Below are 17,664 nucleotides of genomic sequence, written 5' to 3'. Positions count from 1 at the left end.
GGCGTCTCCGCAAGGCCGGTGACGTAGCGGAGCGGCAAGCGGGTCAACAGTCGCCGCGCCGCGTGACACGCTCCACCGCGGTAAACACCGTTGCCGCGGGAGCGCCTCATGCTGCGACGACAACTGGAGCGGGGCCCTCCCGGACCACCGCTTCTGCTCCTGCCGCTTCACATGCCGCGACGACAGCTGGAGCGGGGTCGTCTCAGAACGCCGCCACTGCTCCCACCAAGCGGCCAAGGGAAGCTTCTCCTCCGCCTCCTCGCGCCGGGCGCGCGCCGGACTTTGACTTCTCCGCGTTCAGCTCCGACGAGGAAGAAGAAGAAGAGTAAGCTTCTCTTGCTGTACTTGCTGTTCTTCAATTCTTGTTGTTTGTCTTGTATCTCATTTGCTTTTCTCTGAACTTGTTCCTCTTTAGGACTCTGGCCCAGAGAGTAGCAAAGAGGGCCAAGGTCCCGCTGATTGTCATCGAGGACGAACCTACTGCGACAGCAGGAGGTGCGCCCGAGACAACCTTGCCGGACCCGACAACTTTTCTCCGGAGCAGCCCCCAGCGTAAGTATATGGTTTGCTTTCCGCTTGTGAGGTGCGCATGGATACTCTGTCTTTGCTGATATTTGATTGCTGATTTGTGTAGGAGCAGAGCAGCCCCACCAGGAGCCAAGGGAGAATCCCCCGACAAGGGAGAATTCTCCGGCAAGGGAGGGCTTTCCGGTAAGGGAGAGGTCTCCGGCAAGGGAAGGTTCTCCGGAAAGGGACAACACCAGCGGCCACCCGACGGCGGAGACCATGACTACAGAACCCGGTACAGGTAATCCTTTTGCTGAAAAACTTTCCCTGGGTTCTTCTTTTGATCTTCTTTTTGTTGGATTTTAGCTTGACTCTTCCCCTTTTCCGGCTGTCAGACCCATCCGCTGCGGAGCAGATGGAGACCGAGGACGCCACCGACGAAGCAGCCGGTGGTGGCGATGCCGCCGGCGCAGAGGCCGCCAAGGCTGCCGCCGCGGCAACTGGCGAGGGGTCTGGCGATCGTACTGACGGCCCTGAGGCCGCAGGAGTGCCAGGCGCTGCACCGACCGCCGACCCGTCCGCCGCTGCCGCAGTGCCAGGCTCTGAAGAGCCCCAGCCAGGCGTATACTTGAAGGCCGGTGAAGGCGTCTTCATCAACCTCCCTTGGGCGTCGAGCTCCAGGGCGCCGGTCGAGGGAGAGATCTTCGACGGGGAAGTGCTCGCCTCCGCCGGGCTGACACTGGTTGACGCGCCAAGCAGCTGCAGCAACGAGCCCGAAGAGGAGCGGCTGCTGCGGAAGTTGATGTCACTCTACCGCGCGCGGCAAGCCAAGCTGGAATCCCGCGAGGCGCTAGTCGCGAAGGCGGGAGCAGATATCGAGAAGCGCGCGGAAGAGCTCGGGGGGTTTCCATCGGGAAGCCCTCCGGTCCCTGCCGGAGGAGCGGGAGCAGCTCGCTGAAGCGCAGAAGGCTTTCCTCCTCGAGAAGGCTGAAGTCAAAGAGCGGCAGCGACTTGCCGCTGTGAAGCTAGCCGCGGAGGAGGGCGAGCTGGCGCAGCGGAAGGTCAATCTTGACGCCCACGAGGAGGAGCTTGCCGCGCGTGAGGAAAGACTTGGTGGATCCCTCAAGCAAGCAGAGGACGCTGCTGCCGCCGCCGAGGCCGCCAAGAAGGAGTTGGAGACGAAGGTGGCGCAGCTAGAAGCCGATCTTGCCGAGAAGGGCAAAGATCTCAGCGCCGCCAAGGACTCCAACGCAGATCTTGAGTCGAAGCTGACCACTTCGACCAGGACGCTGGATGGCGCCAAGAAGCAGGAGGCGGCCTTGAAGGAGGAGATCAAGGCCGACAAGGCGCTGCTAGAGAGTGTTGCCGCCACCCAAAACACCTTCAGGGAGACTGTGGAGCATTGGACGGAGAGTCTTGTGGTTGCCGCCACAGATATTGACAGGGAGCTGGCGCAGCTGGGGATGGGAGATCTCAGGTATCCCTCCGACGAGAACCTCCAACCCAGTGCCAAGCTCGTCTTGTTCTTCAAGGGCATGGCGACGGCCCTCCAGCGACTCCGGGAGAGGATCCCGAAGCAACTGGCCGATGAGTCGCGCAAGATCTGCGCGGGAGCTCTTCAGAAAGTGTTGGTGAAGGTGGCCTTCCGCAATCCGGGCCTCAACTTCGCCAACGTCCTCAAGACCCTGCCGCCGGATGCCGATCTGGAGGCGCTCAAGGCCCTTGTCGCACCCATTGTGTACAAGGTGAGCGGGATCAAGAGGATCGAGGGCGATCGCGTAGATTAGGCCGCCCATTTCTTCTTTCCTTGTCGCTGTTTATCATGTTATGAAAACAATCTATTAGAGCTGCGACAAGCTATCTTTGTAATATAACTTTTATTCTGGGTAATGATTGCAATGTTATTCCCTTTACTTGATTCCTCCCTTTGTATGTCTTCGCCCTACGCTTTTAGGGAACTTGCCGGTGCAGGCACCTGAGCCGCGAGCGCTGAGTGCGGAACGTCAGCAGCCTGCTGGCGGTGCCGCTACCGACAAGAAACCTTGTCGCAACTAGTTGCAGCTCACTTAAGTTGTTGAGCGGACTCGAAACAAAGTAAGGGCGCAACTAGCTACGAGTTGGTTCCTCCGCGCATAGGTTTCCCATACAAAGTGCGGTCGTTCAAGGGAGATAACTTAAAATTTAAAAAATCTGATTGCTCAAACTTTGGCAACTTAGCTTTTCTGTTGTTTGCTTCCCGGCAAGGCGAAATTTTCTTGAACGACGCCTGGCCCATACCATTGTCCTCTCCTTTCCCCCCCGGCAAACTTGTGGGCGAGGGAACCTTCCTTTCCTTGCGAAAAAAGAAAGAAGAGAAAATAAAGATATGGAGCCTTGCGGCTCGTTATTGCTTACCGAGGAGTAGGTGCTGCACAAAGTGTCAGATAACACATGCAAAAAAATAGAAAGCATGAGATTGATAATATGTGCGGAGCACATGAGCTTTACTTATGCACGGGGTCTGCGCCCGGCTTTGTACAAAGGATTACATGCAACAGCGGCAAGACTTGTACAAAAGGTGGTTGCCGGAACAGGTTCCAGCAACCGCGCCTTACGGGTAAAACTTACGAAGATGCTCAATATTCCAGGAGTTGCTCACCGGAATGGCATCTTCGGTCTCAAGGCGGACAGCGCCGGGCCTAGTGACTCGTTTCACCCGGTAAGGGCCTTCCCACTTCAGCGTCAACTTGTTGGAATTCTTGGCGGACTGAACACGCCGAAGAACAAGGTCGCCTTCCTCGAGACTTCTGGCGTTAACTTTGCGGCTATGGTAGCGGGCAAAGCTTGCTGGTAGCGAGCAGCTCGCACAACAGCCTGAAGACGGTCTTCCTCAAGGAGCAGCGCGTCGTCTTGTCGCAGCTGCTCTTGCCCAAGCTCGTCATAAGCGAGCACTCGAGGTGACCCGTATACGAGTTACGTGGGGATAACTGCCTCTGCTCCATAGACTAGAGCGAAAGGTGTCTGGCCAGTGGCTCGATTTGGCGTCGTTCTAATCGACCAAAGAACCACCGGCAGCTCCTCGATCCAGTTTCTCCCGCACTTGTGCAACCTGTCGAAAGTTCTGGTCTTGAGCCCACGCAGCACTTCAGCAACAGAAGCGAAGCAGACCTTGGCGCCAAGATCTTGGATGTACTGCATGAAGGTGCGGCTCGTGAATTATGTGCCGTTGTCGGTGATTATCCTGTTAGGGATCCCGAAGCGGCAAACAATCGACCTGAAGAACTTGACTGCTGACTGTGCTTTCACCTTCCTCACTGGTTCCACTTCCGGCCACTTTGTGAACTTGTCGATTGCAACGTACAAGTACTCAAAGCCCCCGACTGCTCGGGGAAAGGGGCTGAGGATGTCGAGCCCCCAGACCGAAAATGGCCAGGATAAAGGGATCGTCTGGAGAGCTTGAGCTAGTTGGTGTATCTGCTTGGAATGGAACTGGCACGCTTCACACTTGGTTACTTGTGCAGTTGCATCCTGGAGGGCTGTCGGCCAAAAGAAACCTTGCTAGAACGCTTTGCCGACAAGTGCTCTTGCGCCAATGTGGTGACCACATATGCCTCCATGTATCTCTGCCAACAGCTTTTGTCCGTCTTCCCGGTGAATACACTTCAATTTCACACCGTTGAGTCTTCTTCTGTACAGTGTCTTGTCGACAAACTGGTACATACTTGACTGTCAGGCTACTCTTTCCGCTTCTTGTTGCTCTTCGGGAAGTTCTCCTGTCTGAAGGAAACGGACAATCTGCTACGCCCATGCTGGAGCCTGTGGCTCGACAACGAGGACTAAAGGCAAATCTTCTGCTGCGGGAACATCCGCTTCTACAGCGAGAACCTACGGCTCTGCCGAAGCTTGACGTTCCCCGGCAAGCTTGCTGGAGCAAAACTTGTCGGGAGCTTCTGCTTCAACGGAACAAACCCTAGGGCTTGCCGGAGCATATCGCTCCTCAGCACTCTTGGTGTTGATCTCAGCTGCTGCGAGAACATCCGCTTCTACGGCGAGAAGCTGCGTCTCTGCCGGAGCTTGACGTTCCCCGACAAGTTTGCCGGAGCAAAACTTATCGGGAGCTTCTGCTTCAACGGAACAAACCCTAGGGCTTGCCGGAGCAGACTGCTCCTCAGCATTCTTGGCGTTGATCTTGGGGACCTACTTGGCGGCGGCTTCGGGAAGCTCTGCCGGCAAATAGCCACCAGAAATCAACTTCCTCTTCTTGCTCTGTCCTGTTGATGGCGTTACAGATGGTTGAGTTAGCTTGAGCACAAAGATCCCTGGTTCCACAGGTAACTTGAGTGCGGCGCACTTTGACAGGCCATCAACAATGGCGTTCTGAGCTCTTGGAACATGCTCCATTTGTAGGCCGTCAAAGTGCTCTTCTAGCTTTCTCACTTCGTCGACGTAGGCTTCCATCAACGGACTCTGATAGCTCTTGTTTACTTGGCGGACGACAAGCTGTGAGTCACCCCTGACGATGAGTTTCTTGATCCCAAGGTCTGCCGCGATCTTGAGGCCGGCAAGCAAGCCTTCATACTCTACAGTATTGTTAGTTTCTTGCTCCTTGGGAAAGTGCATCGGGACTACGTACTTGAGGTGCTCTCCGGTGGGTGCGACAAGCAGCACGCCAGCGCCAGCGCCTTGCAGCGAAAAGGCACCATCAAAGTACATCAGCCACTCTTTGCTTGCTTCCTTGACGGGGATGCTCGTTTTTGGAATTTCTTCATCTCATGTTGACGTCCATTCTGCTATGAATTCTGCCAATGCTCTGCTCTGGATAGTTGAAGTGCTCTCAAACTTGAGGCCAAAGCTTGACAGTTCCAGTGCCCACTCAACAATCCTGCCTGTCGCTTCTGGATTCTGTAGTATCCTCTTCAGCGGAAAGCGAGTGACAACTTTTATCTCATGTGCTTGGAAGTAATGGCGCAGCTTTCTCGAGGCCATGAGAAGGCCGAAAAGCAATTTCTGCACGCCAGAGTACCTTGACCTAGCCCCCTGCAGAAGGGAACTGACAAAGTAAACTGGGCGCTGCACCATTTTCTTCTGTGTCTCCTCGTGCATCTGCGCAAATCCATCTTTGTCGGGACCAGAGCTTGCCGGGGAAGCCCCTTGCTTGTCGCTGGATGCGCTTGTCGTGGTTGCTGGCTCGTCATCTGCCTCCCTCTCTGCTACTAACACAGAACTAACCACTTGATTGGTTGCCGCTATGTACAGCAGCAACTTCTCTTGTGGCTTAGGTGCGACAAGTATTGCAGGGGAGGACAGGTATCTCTTTAAGTCTTGCAGCGCAGCCTCCGCTTCCGGAGTCCATTTCATTGGACCTGCCTTTTTCAATAATTTGAAAAATGGCAGGGCGCGCTCAGCAGACCTAGAGATAAACCTGCTGAGAGCAGCCACGCAACCGGCAAGTCTTTGTACATCCTTGATGCGCTTTGGTGCTTCAATCTGCTCAATGGCCTTGATCTTGTCGGGATTGGCTTAAATTCCTCGCTGAGACACAAAGAACCCGAGAAGCTTGCCGGAGGGGACTCCAAACACACACTTCTCGGGGTTGAGCTTGAGGCTGATCTTGCGCAGATTTGCAAAGGTCTCGTCTAAATCTTGGATCAGAGTTGCCTTGTCTTTGCTCTTGACCACTATGTCATCCATGTAGGCTTCCACATTTCTGTGTATTTGTGGCTCCAGAGCGACATGGACCACTCTTGCAAATGTTGAACCAGCATTTTTTAATCCGAAAGGCATCCGTATGAAACAGTACGTGCCACATGGAGTAATGAATGCGGTCTTCTCCTCATCCTCTTCTGCCATGAAGATCTGATGGTATCCTGAGTATGCGTCAAGAAATGAAAGCAAATCACATCCGGCTGTGGAGTCAACAATCTGGTCAATGCGCGGCAAAGGAAATGGGTCTTTGGGACAAGCTTTGTTAACATCGGTAAAATCGATACAAAGTCTCCATTTCCCGTCTGCCTTGCGCACGACTACAGGATTGGCCAACCACGTAGGATGGAGCACTCCTCTGACAAGGCCTGCTGCTTCTAATTTCTTGATTTCTTCTGCAATGAATTCTTGGTGCTCCACTGCTTGCTTCCTGACTTTCTGCTTGACGGGCCGCGCATGAGGACAAATGGCAAGGTGATGCTCAATTACTTTCCTGGGAACACCGGGGATGTCAGACGGTTGCCACGCAAAGACGTCGACATTCGTCCGCAGGAAAGCAATGAGCGCGCTTTCCTATTTGGGGTCGAGAGTGGCACTGATGGTGAAGGTACCACCAGTGCCGTCCTCCCTGGCGGACACCTTCTTCGTCTCTGGCGGAGCCGCCATTGTCTTCTTACACTTGCCGGTGGAACTCGATGGTGCGTCCTCGACGGCAGCGCAGCACTCCGAAGAGGTGCGCTTGCTGGAGTGGGCATCAGAACTCTTGCCGGACTTGGTCTTCTTCTTCCCCCCGGGAGCTTCAGCGGCAAGTGACTTGCGGTCTGTTGCGGCTGCGGCTTCCCGGTAGATCTTGTCGGCGCAGATAAGAGCATCCTTCTTGTCGCCAGGGACAGAGATGACGCTTATCGGGCCTAGCATCTTCAGCATGTTGTACGCGTAGTGAGAGGCTGCCATGAACTTGGCAAGTGCTGGACGGCCAAGTATCCCATTGTAAGGCAATGGAATATCGGCAACGTCAAAAGTGACCCTCTTAGTCCTGAAGTTCAGCTCGCTGCCAAATGTTACTGGCAACATGACCTTCCCCTTCGGCTTGCTCCTTCCCGGGTTGATTCCTTGGAATGTACCGGTCTCTTCAAGCTCGCTGTCAGGGATCTGGAGTTTTTGGAGTACAGCGGAGGAGATCAAGTTCAAGCCGGCCCCGCCGTCAACTAACATCTTAGTGACCTTGAGGTTGCGGATAGTTGGTGAAACCAACATCGGCAAGCACCCGACCCCAGTTGTGCGGTCAGGGTGGTCCTCAATATCAAAGATGATAGGCGTGCTGGACCATTTCAGAAGCTTGCGTGACTCGATAGGTGGTTCTGCCGCATTGACTTCCCGCACCGACTGCTTGAGTTGGCGGTGCGAAGTATGCAGAGAAGCACCGCCGTTAACACACAAGACCTCTGTAGCTTTCTGGAACTCCTGCTCACTGGTCTCAACGTCATCCATGTCTTCGTCGTCGTCGTCGTCCTCATCCTTGTCGCGGCCGCGGGGAGGTCTATCTCCTTGCCGCTGCTTGGCCTTGCCGCGGCGTCCTCCCCGGCCGGCGCGCTTCTTGCCAGATTCTCCAGCGCCTTCTTGGGCCCTCTCCTTGTCGCGTCGCTCGTACTCAGCCTTTTGTTGCTGGACAAGCTGCTCGACCTTCTTGCAGCTCTGCAGGTCATGGCCCTTGGTGCGGTGAATCTTGCAGTACTGCTTGTCGGTGCTGTCCTGCTTGTCGGCGACCGCCACAGCCTGGCAGTTGGTGCATGCGGCAATCTCCTTGCCGGAGCTACCAACTTTGGCTTTCTGGGCGCCACCTTCTTTGCCGGACTGCTCAACGACTAGCACATCTTTGCCTTTCTTCTTCCTGTTCCGCCGCCGGTTTTTCTTTGCCGGGGCAGCATCCTCACTGTCAGATCCTCCTGCTCCTATATTCTCTCCGGGGAGTTTCCTCCCTTCTTCAGCACGTGCACACTTGTCGGCCAGGGCATACAGCTCACTGACGTCTCTGATCTTGCACATCGCCATCTCCTCCCGCATCCTGCGATTACGCACGTTCTGATGGAATGCGCTGATGACCGCGGCAGGATGGACATCTGGGATGTTGTGCTGTACACGGCTGAATCTCTGAATGTACTTGCGCAGGGGCTCTCCTTCCTTCTGGGCTAGCAGATGAAGGTCACTCTCTTGGCCATGAGGTTTGTGGCCGCCTGTAAAGGCGCCGACAAACTGATGCCATAGGTCTGCCCAGGAGGATATGGAGTTGTCCGGCAAGTGCATGAGCCAGGACCTGACGTTGGGCTTGAGCACCAGCAGGAAGTAGTTGGCAAGGATCTTGTCGTCCCGCCCCCCGGCAGCCTGCACCGCGATGGTGTAGATGCTGAGGAACTCCGACGGATGCGACTTGCCGTCGTACTTCTCTGGTACGTCTGGCTTGAAATTCTTCATGCTGGGCCACTGGACTTGCTGCAGCTCACGAGTGAACGCAGGGCAACCTACTGCGTACGGCAAGTCGCCTGGTTCCCCTGGCGCATGCATGTCGACAGAGGGCCCAGCGCGCTGGTCTGACTGACGTCGCGCTTCTCTTTGGCGCTCGATGCGAGTACGAGCGTCTTCTTGCTGTCGTTCGTGAAGAACTTGGCGCTGATCGCGGCGAGCTCGCGGATCTGATGACGCGGTGGAGTCGCTGTTGAGGTGGATCCTGCGAGTCGGCGATCTTGGCCTTGGGGGCGGAGAGTGCACAGTAGTTGCACCCTCACCGGTCTTGTCGTCACCGGCTCGTGCCTGGCTGACTTGCCGCGGCTGCGACGTGCTCGGCTGCCGTTGCGTGTCGCCGTTGGCGAAGCCGATGAGACTCTGAATGGTGGCCCTCCAGTCGTCGATCTTGTCTGCTGTTGGAGGGTAGTCTAGGAGCAGTTGAGCTCGCGCCAAAGCTTCTGCTGCAGTGGCGGGTGGTGGTGGCGAACGGTGCGAGGAGCGGGATATGCTCGGACTTCTAACTATGTTAGAAGGAGCAGTATCCCGTCCACGCGACCGTGCCTCGCTCGTGCCAGCATGTTGGCGTGCATGCTGGTCTTGAGCACTCCGGGACCCACCAGCTCGATCTTGGTCCAGCAAACGCATGGTACCGTGAGTACCATGACGCTGCGGGTCCCGCGCATCCTGAGACGGGCGCGGTGCATGTACGAACGCCGAGGTCTTGGAGTGCGCCCGGTCGTTGTGGGAGCCGCCTACGCCGCCGATGGGCAGCGCAGCCTTGTCCTTGGACCTGGGGGCACCGTGAGCTCCCTCGTCGACACCCGTTCTTCCGCCGGCGTCCGCCCCATCAGCCGTTTGCTCTGGTGGTAGCGGGGCGGACGGAGCAGCCGCCTCCGAAGCCTTCTTCTTCGGCGGCATGTCGATGAAGATGATGGAGATCTAGCTCGCGTGAACGCTGGATCTGGTTCACACAACTTCGACGCCCCCTACCTGGCGCGCCAAAGATGTCGGGGGACTGATCCACGAACACCTATGGGACCGGCGGGCCGAGTCCCTTTCGGTTCGGCGGGGGCGGAGGTCGTGCAAAGAGCGGATCGAGGCGAAGCACACGAGCAGTTACGCAGGTTCGGGCCGCACGGATGCGTAAAACCCTACTCCTGCTTTGTGGTTTGTATTGATTTCTTGCTCGGGAGCACGAAGTGCTACAGTACACTTCATCAGCTAATGAGACCGAGCGTGAGTGTTCGAACCCCCCCTATGTTGCGCATGGGCCTCCTTTTATATGCTCAAGGGGTCACCGACAGGTGGCAACGTAGACAAGGGCAAAAAGGGAAAGGTGCTGCGGTTGGTACAGCTACCTGCTACAGTGTATCATACCTAACCCTGACAGCAGGGGACAAGGGCCTTAAATGCCCGTCTGCATCGCCTAAACAGTGTAAAAGGGACCGTCAGGGACGCCACCGCTCGCCACGGTGGCAATCTTGTCAGCGCCGCTTGCCACCGCTCCCCACTGGCTGCACAGCCTCCCGCCACGTACGCTGGGAAGGGTCCCAGAGCGACACGTTGGTGGATGTGCTGGAGCGTGGACACGGAGTGGTGGCTTGCCGCGGCAAAACGCCTTGCCGCGGTCGTTGTCTTGTCGCGTCCGGGAGCTTGTCGCTCACCGGGCCTTGCCGGACGTGTGGCGCTCGCGGCAAGTTCCTTGAGATGCCTTGGGCGGCCTTCCCAGCAAGCTCCTCTTGCCGGGGTCTTGAGGTGCCTTAGTTGGCCTTCCCGGCAAGCTCCTCTTGCCGGGGTCTTGTCTCCTTGAATGGCTCCAAAGGAACCACGGACGACCTTGGCGGTCACCCGGCAAGCCTTGCCGCGGGATGCTGCGACTGCCCGTGCACAAGTTCGGGATACTAGGGTACCCCTACTCTAGTACACCGACAGTCTAGTAAAGTAGTCAATTGCTTAGGGGCAATTTCACAACTCCGACCACCACTTTTCCACACTCGCTATATTTACTTTGTTGCTTCTTTACTTACAACAGCCCCTACTTTTTATTTACTTGCTCTTTATTATCTTGCAAACCTATCCAACAACACCTGCAAAGTACTTCTAGTTTCATACTTGTTCTAGGTAAAGCGAACGTCAAGCGTGCGTAGAGTTGTATCGGTGGTCGATAGAACTTGAGGGAATATTTGTTCTACCTTTAGCTCCTCGTTGGGTTCGACACTCTTACTTATCGAAAACTGTTGGGATCCCCTATACTTGCGGGTTATCACTTCACTTAGATTATTTTGAGAGTCTTAAATAGCATGGTAATTTGCTTAAATAATCCTAATATGCTAGGTATTCAAGATTAGTAATTCTTTTCTTATGAGTGTTTTGAATACTAAGAGAAGTTTGATGCTTGATGATTGTTTCGAGATATGGAGGTAATAATATCAAAGTCGTGCTAGTTGAGTAGTTGTGAATTTGAGAAATGCTTGTGTTGAAGTTTGCAAGTCCCATAGCATGCACGTATGGTAAATGTTATGTAACAAATTTGAAACATGAGGTGTTCTTTGATTGTCCTCCGTATGAGTAGCGGTCGGGGATGAGCGATGGTCTTTTCCTACCAATCTATCCCCCTAGGAGCATGCGCGTAGTGCTTGGTTTTTGATGACTTGTAGATTTTTGCAATAATTATGTGAGTTCTTTATGACAAATGTTGAGTCCATGGATTATATGCACTCTCAGCCTTCCATCATTGCTAGCTTCTTCGGTACCGTGCATTGCCCTTTCTCACATTGAGAGTTGGTGCAAACTTCGCCGGTGCATCCAAACCCCATGATATGATACGCTCTTTCACACATAAACCTCCTTATATCTTCCTCAAAACAGCCACCATACCTACCTATTATGGCATTTCCATAGCCATTCCGAGATATATTGCCATGCAACTTTCCACCATTCTATTTATCATGACACATTCATCATTGTCATATTGCTTAGCATGATCATGTAGCTGACATAGTATTTGTGGCAAAGCCACCGTTCATAATTCTTTCATACATGTCACTCTTGGTTCATTGCATATCCTGGTACAGCGCCGAAGCATTCATATAGAGTCATCCTTTGTTCTAGCATCGAGTTGTAATCATTGATTTGTAAATAAATAGAAGTGTGATGATCATTATTTTCTAGAGCATTCTCCCAAGTGAGGAATTTAAAAAAAGGGAGAGAAAGGCCATAAAAAAGAAGAGAAGGCCCAAAAAAAGAGAGAAAAAGAGAGAAGGGACAATGATACTATCCTTTGCCACACTTGTGCTTAAAAGTAGCACCATAATCTTCATGATAGAGAGTCTTTTGTTTTGTCACTTTCATATACTAGTGGGAATTTTTCATCATAGAACATGGCTTGTATATTCCAACAATGGGCCTCCTCAAGTGCCCTAGGTCTTCGTGAGCAAGCAAGTTGGATGCACACCCACTTAGTTTCTTTTGTTGAGCTTTCATACATTTATAGCTCTAGTGCAACCGTTGCATGGCAATCCCTACTCCTTGCATTAACATCAATCGATGGGCATCTCCATAGCCCATTGATTAGCCTCGTTGATGTGAGACTTTCTCCTCTTTTGTCTTCTCCACATAACCCCCATCATCATATTCTATTCCACCCATAGTGCTATGTCGATGGCTCGCGCTCATATATTGCGTGGAAGTTTATAGGTTTGAGATTACTAAAGTATGAAACAATTGCTTGGCTTGTCATCGGGGTTGTGCATGATGAGAGCATTCTTGTGTGACGAAAATGGAGCATGACTAAACTATATGATTTTGTAGGGATGAACTTTCTTTCACCATGTTATTTTGAGAAGACATAATTGCTTAGTTAGTATGCTTGAAGTATTATTATTTTTATGTCAATATAAACTTTTATCTTGAATCTTTCGGATCTGAATATTCATACTACAATTAAGAAGAATTACATTAAAATTATGCCAAGTAGCACTCTGCATCAAAATTATCCTTTTTATCATTTTCCTACTCGAGGACGAGCAGGAATTAAACTTGGGCATGCTTGATACGTCTCCAACGTATCTATAATTTTTGATTGCTCCATGCTATATTATCTACTGTTTTGGACATTATTGGGCTTTATTATCCACTTTTATATTATTTTTGGGACTAATCTATTAACCGGAGGCCCAACCAAGAATTGCTGTTTTTGCCTATTTCAGAGTTTCGCAGAAAAGGAATATCAAACGGAGTCCAAACGGAATGAAACCTTCGGGAACGTGATTTTTGGAATGAACATGATCCAGGAGACTTGGACCCTACATCAAGAAATAAAGGAGGAAGCCACGAGGTAGGGGGCGCGCCAACCCCCCAGGCACGCCCTCCACCCTCGTGGGCCCCTTGTTGCTCCACCGATGTACTCCTTCCTCCTATATATACCTACGTACCCCCAAACGGTCAGATATGGAGCCAAAAACCTAATTCCACCGCCGCAACCTTCTGTATCCACGAGATCCCATCTTGGGGCCTGTTCCGGAGCTCCGCTGGAGGGGGCATCCTTCACGGAGGGCTTCTACATTAACACCATAGCCTCTCCGATGAAGTGTGAGTAGTTTACCGCAGACCTTCGGGTCCATAGTTGTTAGCTAGATGGCTTCTTCTCTCCTTTTGGATCTCAATACAATGTTCTCCCCCTCTCTTGTGGAGATCTATTCAATGTAATCTTCTTTTTGCGGTGTGTTTGTTGAGACCGATGAATTGTGGGTTTATGATTAAGATTATCTATGAACAATATTTGAATCTTCTCTGAATTCTTTTATGTATGATTGGTTATCTTTGAAAATTTCTTCGAATTATCAGTTTGTTTTGGCCTACTAGATTGATCTTTCTTGCAATGGGAGATGTGCTTAGCTTTGGGTTCAATCTTGCTGTGTCCTTTCCCAGTGACAGTAGGGGCAGCAAGGCACGTATTGTATTGTTACCATCGAGGATAACAAGATGGGTTTTTTATCATATTGCATGAATTTATCCCTCTACATCATGTCATCTTGCTTAAGGCGTTACTCTGTTTTCATGAACTTAATACTCTAGATGCATGCTGGATGTCGATGAGTGGAGTAATAGTAGTAGATACAGGCAGGAGTCGGTCTACTTGTCTCGGACGTGATGCCTATATACATGATCATACCTAGATATTCTCATAACTATGCTCAATTCTGTATATTGCTCAACAGTAATTCGTTCACCCACTGTAAAATACTTACGCTCTTGAGAGAAGCCACTAGTGAAACCTATGGCCCCCGGGTCTATCTTCATCATATTAATCTTCCAATACTTAGTTATTTCATTTGCTTTTTTACTTTGCTTTTATTTTACTTTGCATCTTTATCACAAAAATACCAAAAATATTATCCTATCATATCTATCAGATCTCACTCTCGTAAGTGACCGTGAAGGGATTGACAACCCCTTATCGCGTTGGTTGTGATGAGTTATTTGTTTTGTGCAGGTACGAGGGACACGCGCGTAACCTCGTACTAGATTGATACCTTGGTTCTCAAAAACCGAGGGAAATACTTACGCTACTTTGCTGCATCATCCTTTCCTCTTCAAGGAAATCCAACGCAGTGCTCAAGAATGTGCAAGACCTACATGTGCAAGACCAAATTGTTAAAAACCTAAATATTAGAATGGTTCCTGCAATTGCACAATAATGTGCTATTAGACAACAGACCATGCACGTGCTAACCTCGATTGTAAACCTCAATGCTTCCCATTGTTTTCCTACAACACATATAAGGTAGTTAGTCATCAGGTTAACTAAGGGTTCACATGCTATCAGTAAAATATGTTGATGAAAAATAATCACATTGCAGATTCATCAGATTAATTGAAGCCATACAGAAAACCTATTTATCTAAACTAAGCATGATTAAGAACTAGGAAATATAGCACTTGTTTATATTTCTTATGTATTAAGTGCAGCCAAATTCGATTTATTCCTCACATGCACAACAATACAAAATTCTACCCATGACAATTGGACATCGCATTGCATAATTGAACCAAGAAGTTAACTAAACACCACAACAAATGAACCAAACGTTAACTGAGCACCACATTGCAAAATATAACATACTCCTAATAGAAGATTAGACAGTTAACCAAACAGTTACCTACAACCAATTGTAGTAATTGTATTTGTTTCTCATGTATTTACTACAGCCAAATTCAATTTATTCCTCACATGGTATATAATAACAGAATGCATCCACAATTTTGTAAAGATAAATTCGATTTATTTCTCACATGGAAGACAATACAAAATTGCATCCTGAAGAATTGAACATCGCATTTGCATAATTGAACCAAAATGTTAACTGAAGACGACAACTAATTAACAAAACAGTTAATAAGTGAGCACCACACTGCACGACATATGGAACATATACACTAGAGCAACATATTGCATGGTAAAATTAGATAGCACAATTCAATAGAATTTGTGAAGGAAAGGCAGGAGCAGCACACGCACCGAGCATGCCTAACCGGTGTAGCTAGAAAATGGCAAGGTGATCCTTCAAGATCTGGGGGTCGGCACGAATAGAAGCCATCGCGACCTCATCCGCGCGTGCGGATGCAATTTGCTTCTCCACTGCCAAATGCTCCTTGAGGTCCTGGCTATACTGCATGCACCATAGCTTAGGCTGGCGCTTATTTGGTGGAGGGGTCAGTGATTTGGGTGGAAGGTGTTGTGCTCGCGCCAGCGGTAGGGGCATGTGGGATGTGGAAGGAGGAGGAGGAGGAGGATGCGGGTCGGGTGTGGATTAGCTGCCTGGATAGGCGAGGCTAAGGAGCGTGAAGGAGGGTCGCCAGCGAGGAGGCGGCGGCGCTGCAAGCAAGGAGTGAAGGTTTCAACTTGGAAATGAAGGCAGAAAGAGGGGAAATGTTGCTTTTGGTAAGGGGGAGGGGGCGGGGAGGTAGATATTTCCGCGGAAGCCGAAAATTTGGAATCGCTTCAGCCAAAAAACTGGCGGCAAAGTGTCATCAGACACGGTCCCTTATTCAGAACTGTGTACGATATGTGAACATCACAAACGATTCAGATGGCTTAACCCGTGTGTGTTGAGTTTGAATGTAAAAAAAATTTGGTTCGAATTTCCCTGGTTAAAGTGGTCATACACGTCATTGCATAATTTGGGTACACAAAGGAGACTAATTGTGTGCGATCTACTTGATTTATAGTACTATACACCGACGGTGCTCTAAGATATTTTGTGCTGCATCTCACACGGTTGGTGATAATAAACTGTGTGCGATCTACTTGATTTATCGTCTTGATCATTTGAATTATGTAATGGGGTCACAACTACAAAGGATATTGTTAGAAATTTTATCTGCGGTGAACATGCAACTATAGGTATGTCGTCAAAAACTGGAATTATTCAGGGTTCGTTTGTACATTTTTATACATTAACTGGGTTTTCCAGGCATTTTATGCGCATAATTCAAATTTGAACAACATGCACAAGCTCCAGTGCATATAAAATTATTGAAAAATCAAATATGTGTCCTTGGTTGCATGCTTAGGTCCCATGCAAGAAATGGGAATGAATTTCAAACACCCTGCCACCATCACTCGGCCTTAAACATTGAGATACCTGGTTTTTAAATTATAGTAATCCCAAAACTCGTCTCAAATTCATGAAACTTGGCATGCTATCATGTAGCAGCATCAACATGTTGTGGTAAAAATTTTGTCCCATATGGGGAAGGTTTGGGTATAAGCTTCTCACAAACCAGAGCTTCTCACAACAAGCGTGATAGTTTCGGTAGGGAACATGCCACCTTTGGGGATGAAACGGTATCCATTGCCTCTTATTGCTTTCAAAAAATTTCGAGTGTCAACATAGAACAACACGAGTGTTGTGTTCAATTTTGGAATTTTTCGGGGTTTGTTTGGACATTTTTATGCATTAAATGAGTTTTCGATGCATTTATGTGCATAATTCAAATTTGAACTACATGCACATGCTCCAGTGCATATAAGTTGGTTTAAAAATCAAATTTGTGTCCTTAGGTGCATGCTTAGGTCCCATGCAAGAAATATGAATGAATTTCAAACACCAGGGCACCGTTGATTGCCGGCAAAACGTTGAGACGCCTGGTTTTTAAATTCTAGTAAATCCAAAACTTGTCTGAAATTCATGAAACTTGGCATGCTATCATGGAGTGGCATCGACATGCCATGGTACAAATTTTGTCTCATTTGGGGCAGGTTTGGGTATATCCTTCTCACAAACCGGAGCTTCTCACAACAAGCATGATGGTTTTCGGTAGGGAATGTCTCACCTTTGGGGACGAAACGATATCCATTGCCTCTTATTGCTTTCAAAATTTTTTCCTCATGTCAACATAGAACAACAGGAGTGTTGTGTGAATATTTGTGATTTTTCGGGGTTCGTTTGGACATTTTTATGCATTAACTGACTTTTCAATGCATTTATGTGTATAATTAAAATTTGAACTACATGCACATGCTCCAGTGCATATAAATTGGTTGAAAAATCAAATCTGTGTCCTTGGGTGCATGCTTAGGTCCCATGCAAGAAATGGGAAAGAATTTCCAACACCAGGGTACCGTTGATTGCCGGAAAAACATTGAGATGCCTGGTTTTTACATTCTAGTAAATCCAAAACTCGTCTGAAATTCATGAAACTTGGCATGCTATTATGGGGCGGCATCAACATGTCGTGGTACAAATTTTGTCCCATTTGAGGCAGGTTTGGGTATATGCTTCTCACAAACCCGAGCTTCTCACAACAAGCATGATGGTTTTCGGTAGGGAATGTCCCACCTTTGGGGACGAAACGATATCCATTGCCTCTTATTGCCTTCAATTTTTTTCTCGTGTCAACATAGAACAACAGGAGTGTTGTGTGAATTTTTGTGAACTTTTGGGGTTCGTTTGGACATTTTTATCTATT

This window comes from Triticum urartu, chromosome 1 (genome assembly GCF_003073215.2).
Source record: "Triticum urartu cultivar G1812 chromosome 1, Tu2.1, whole genome shotgun sequence".
Taxonomy (NCBI): Eukaryota; Viridiplantae; Streptophyta; class Magnoliopsida; order Poales; family Poaceae; genus Triticum; species Triticum urartu.
Note: the sequence above shows the minus strand (reverse complement) of the source record.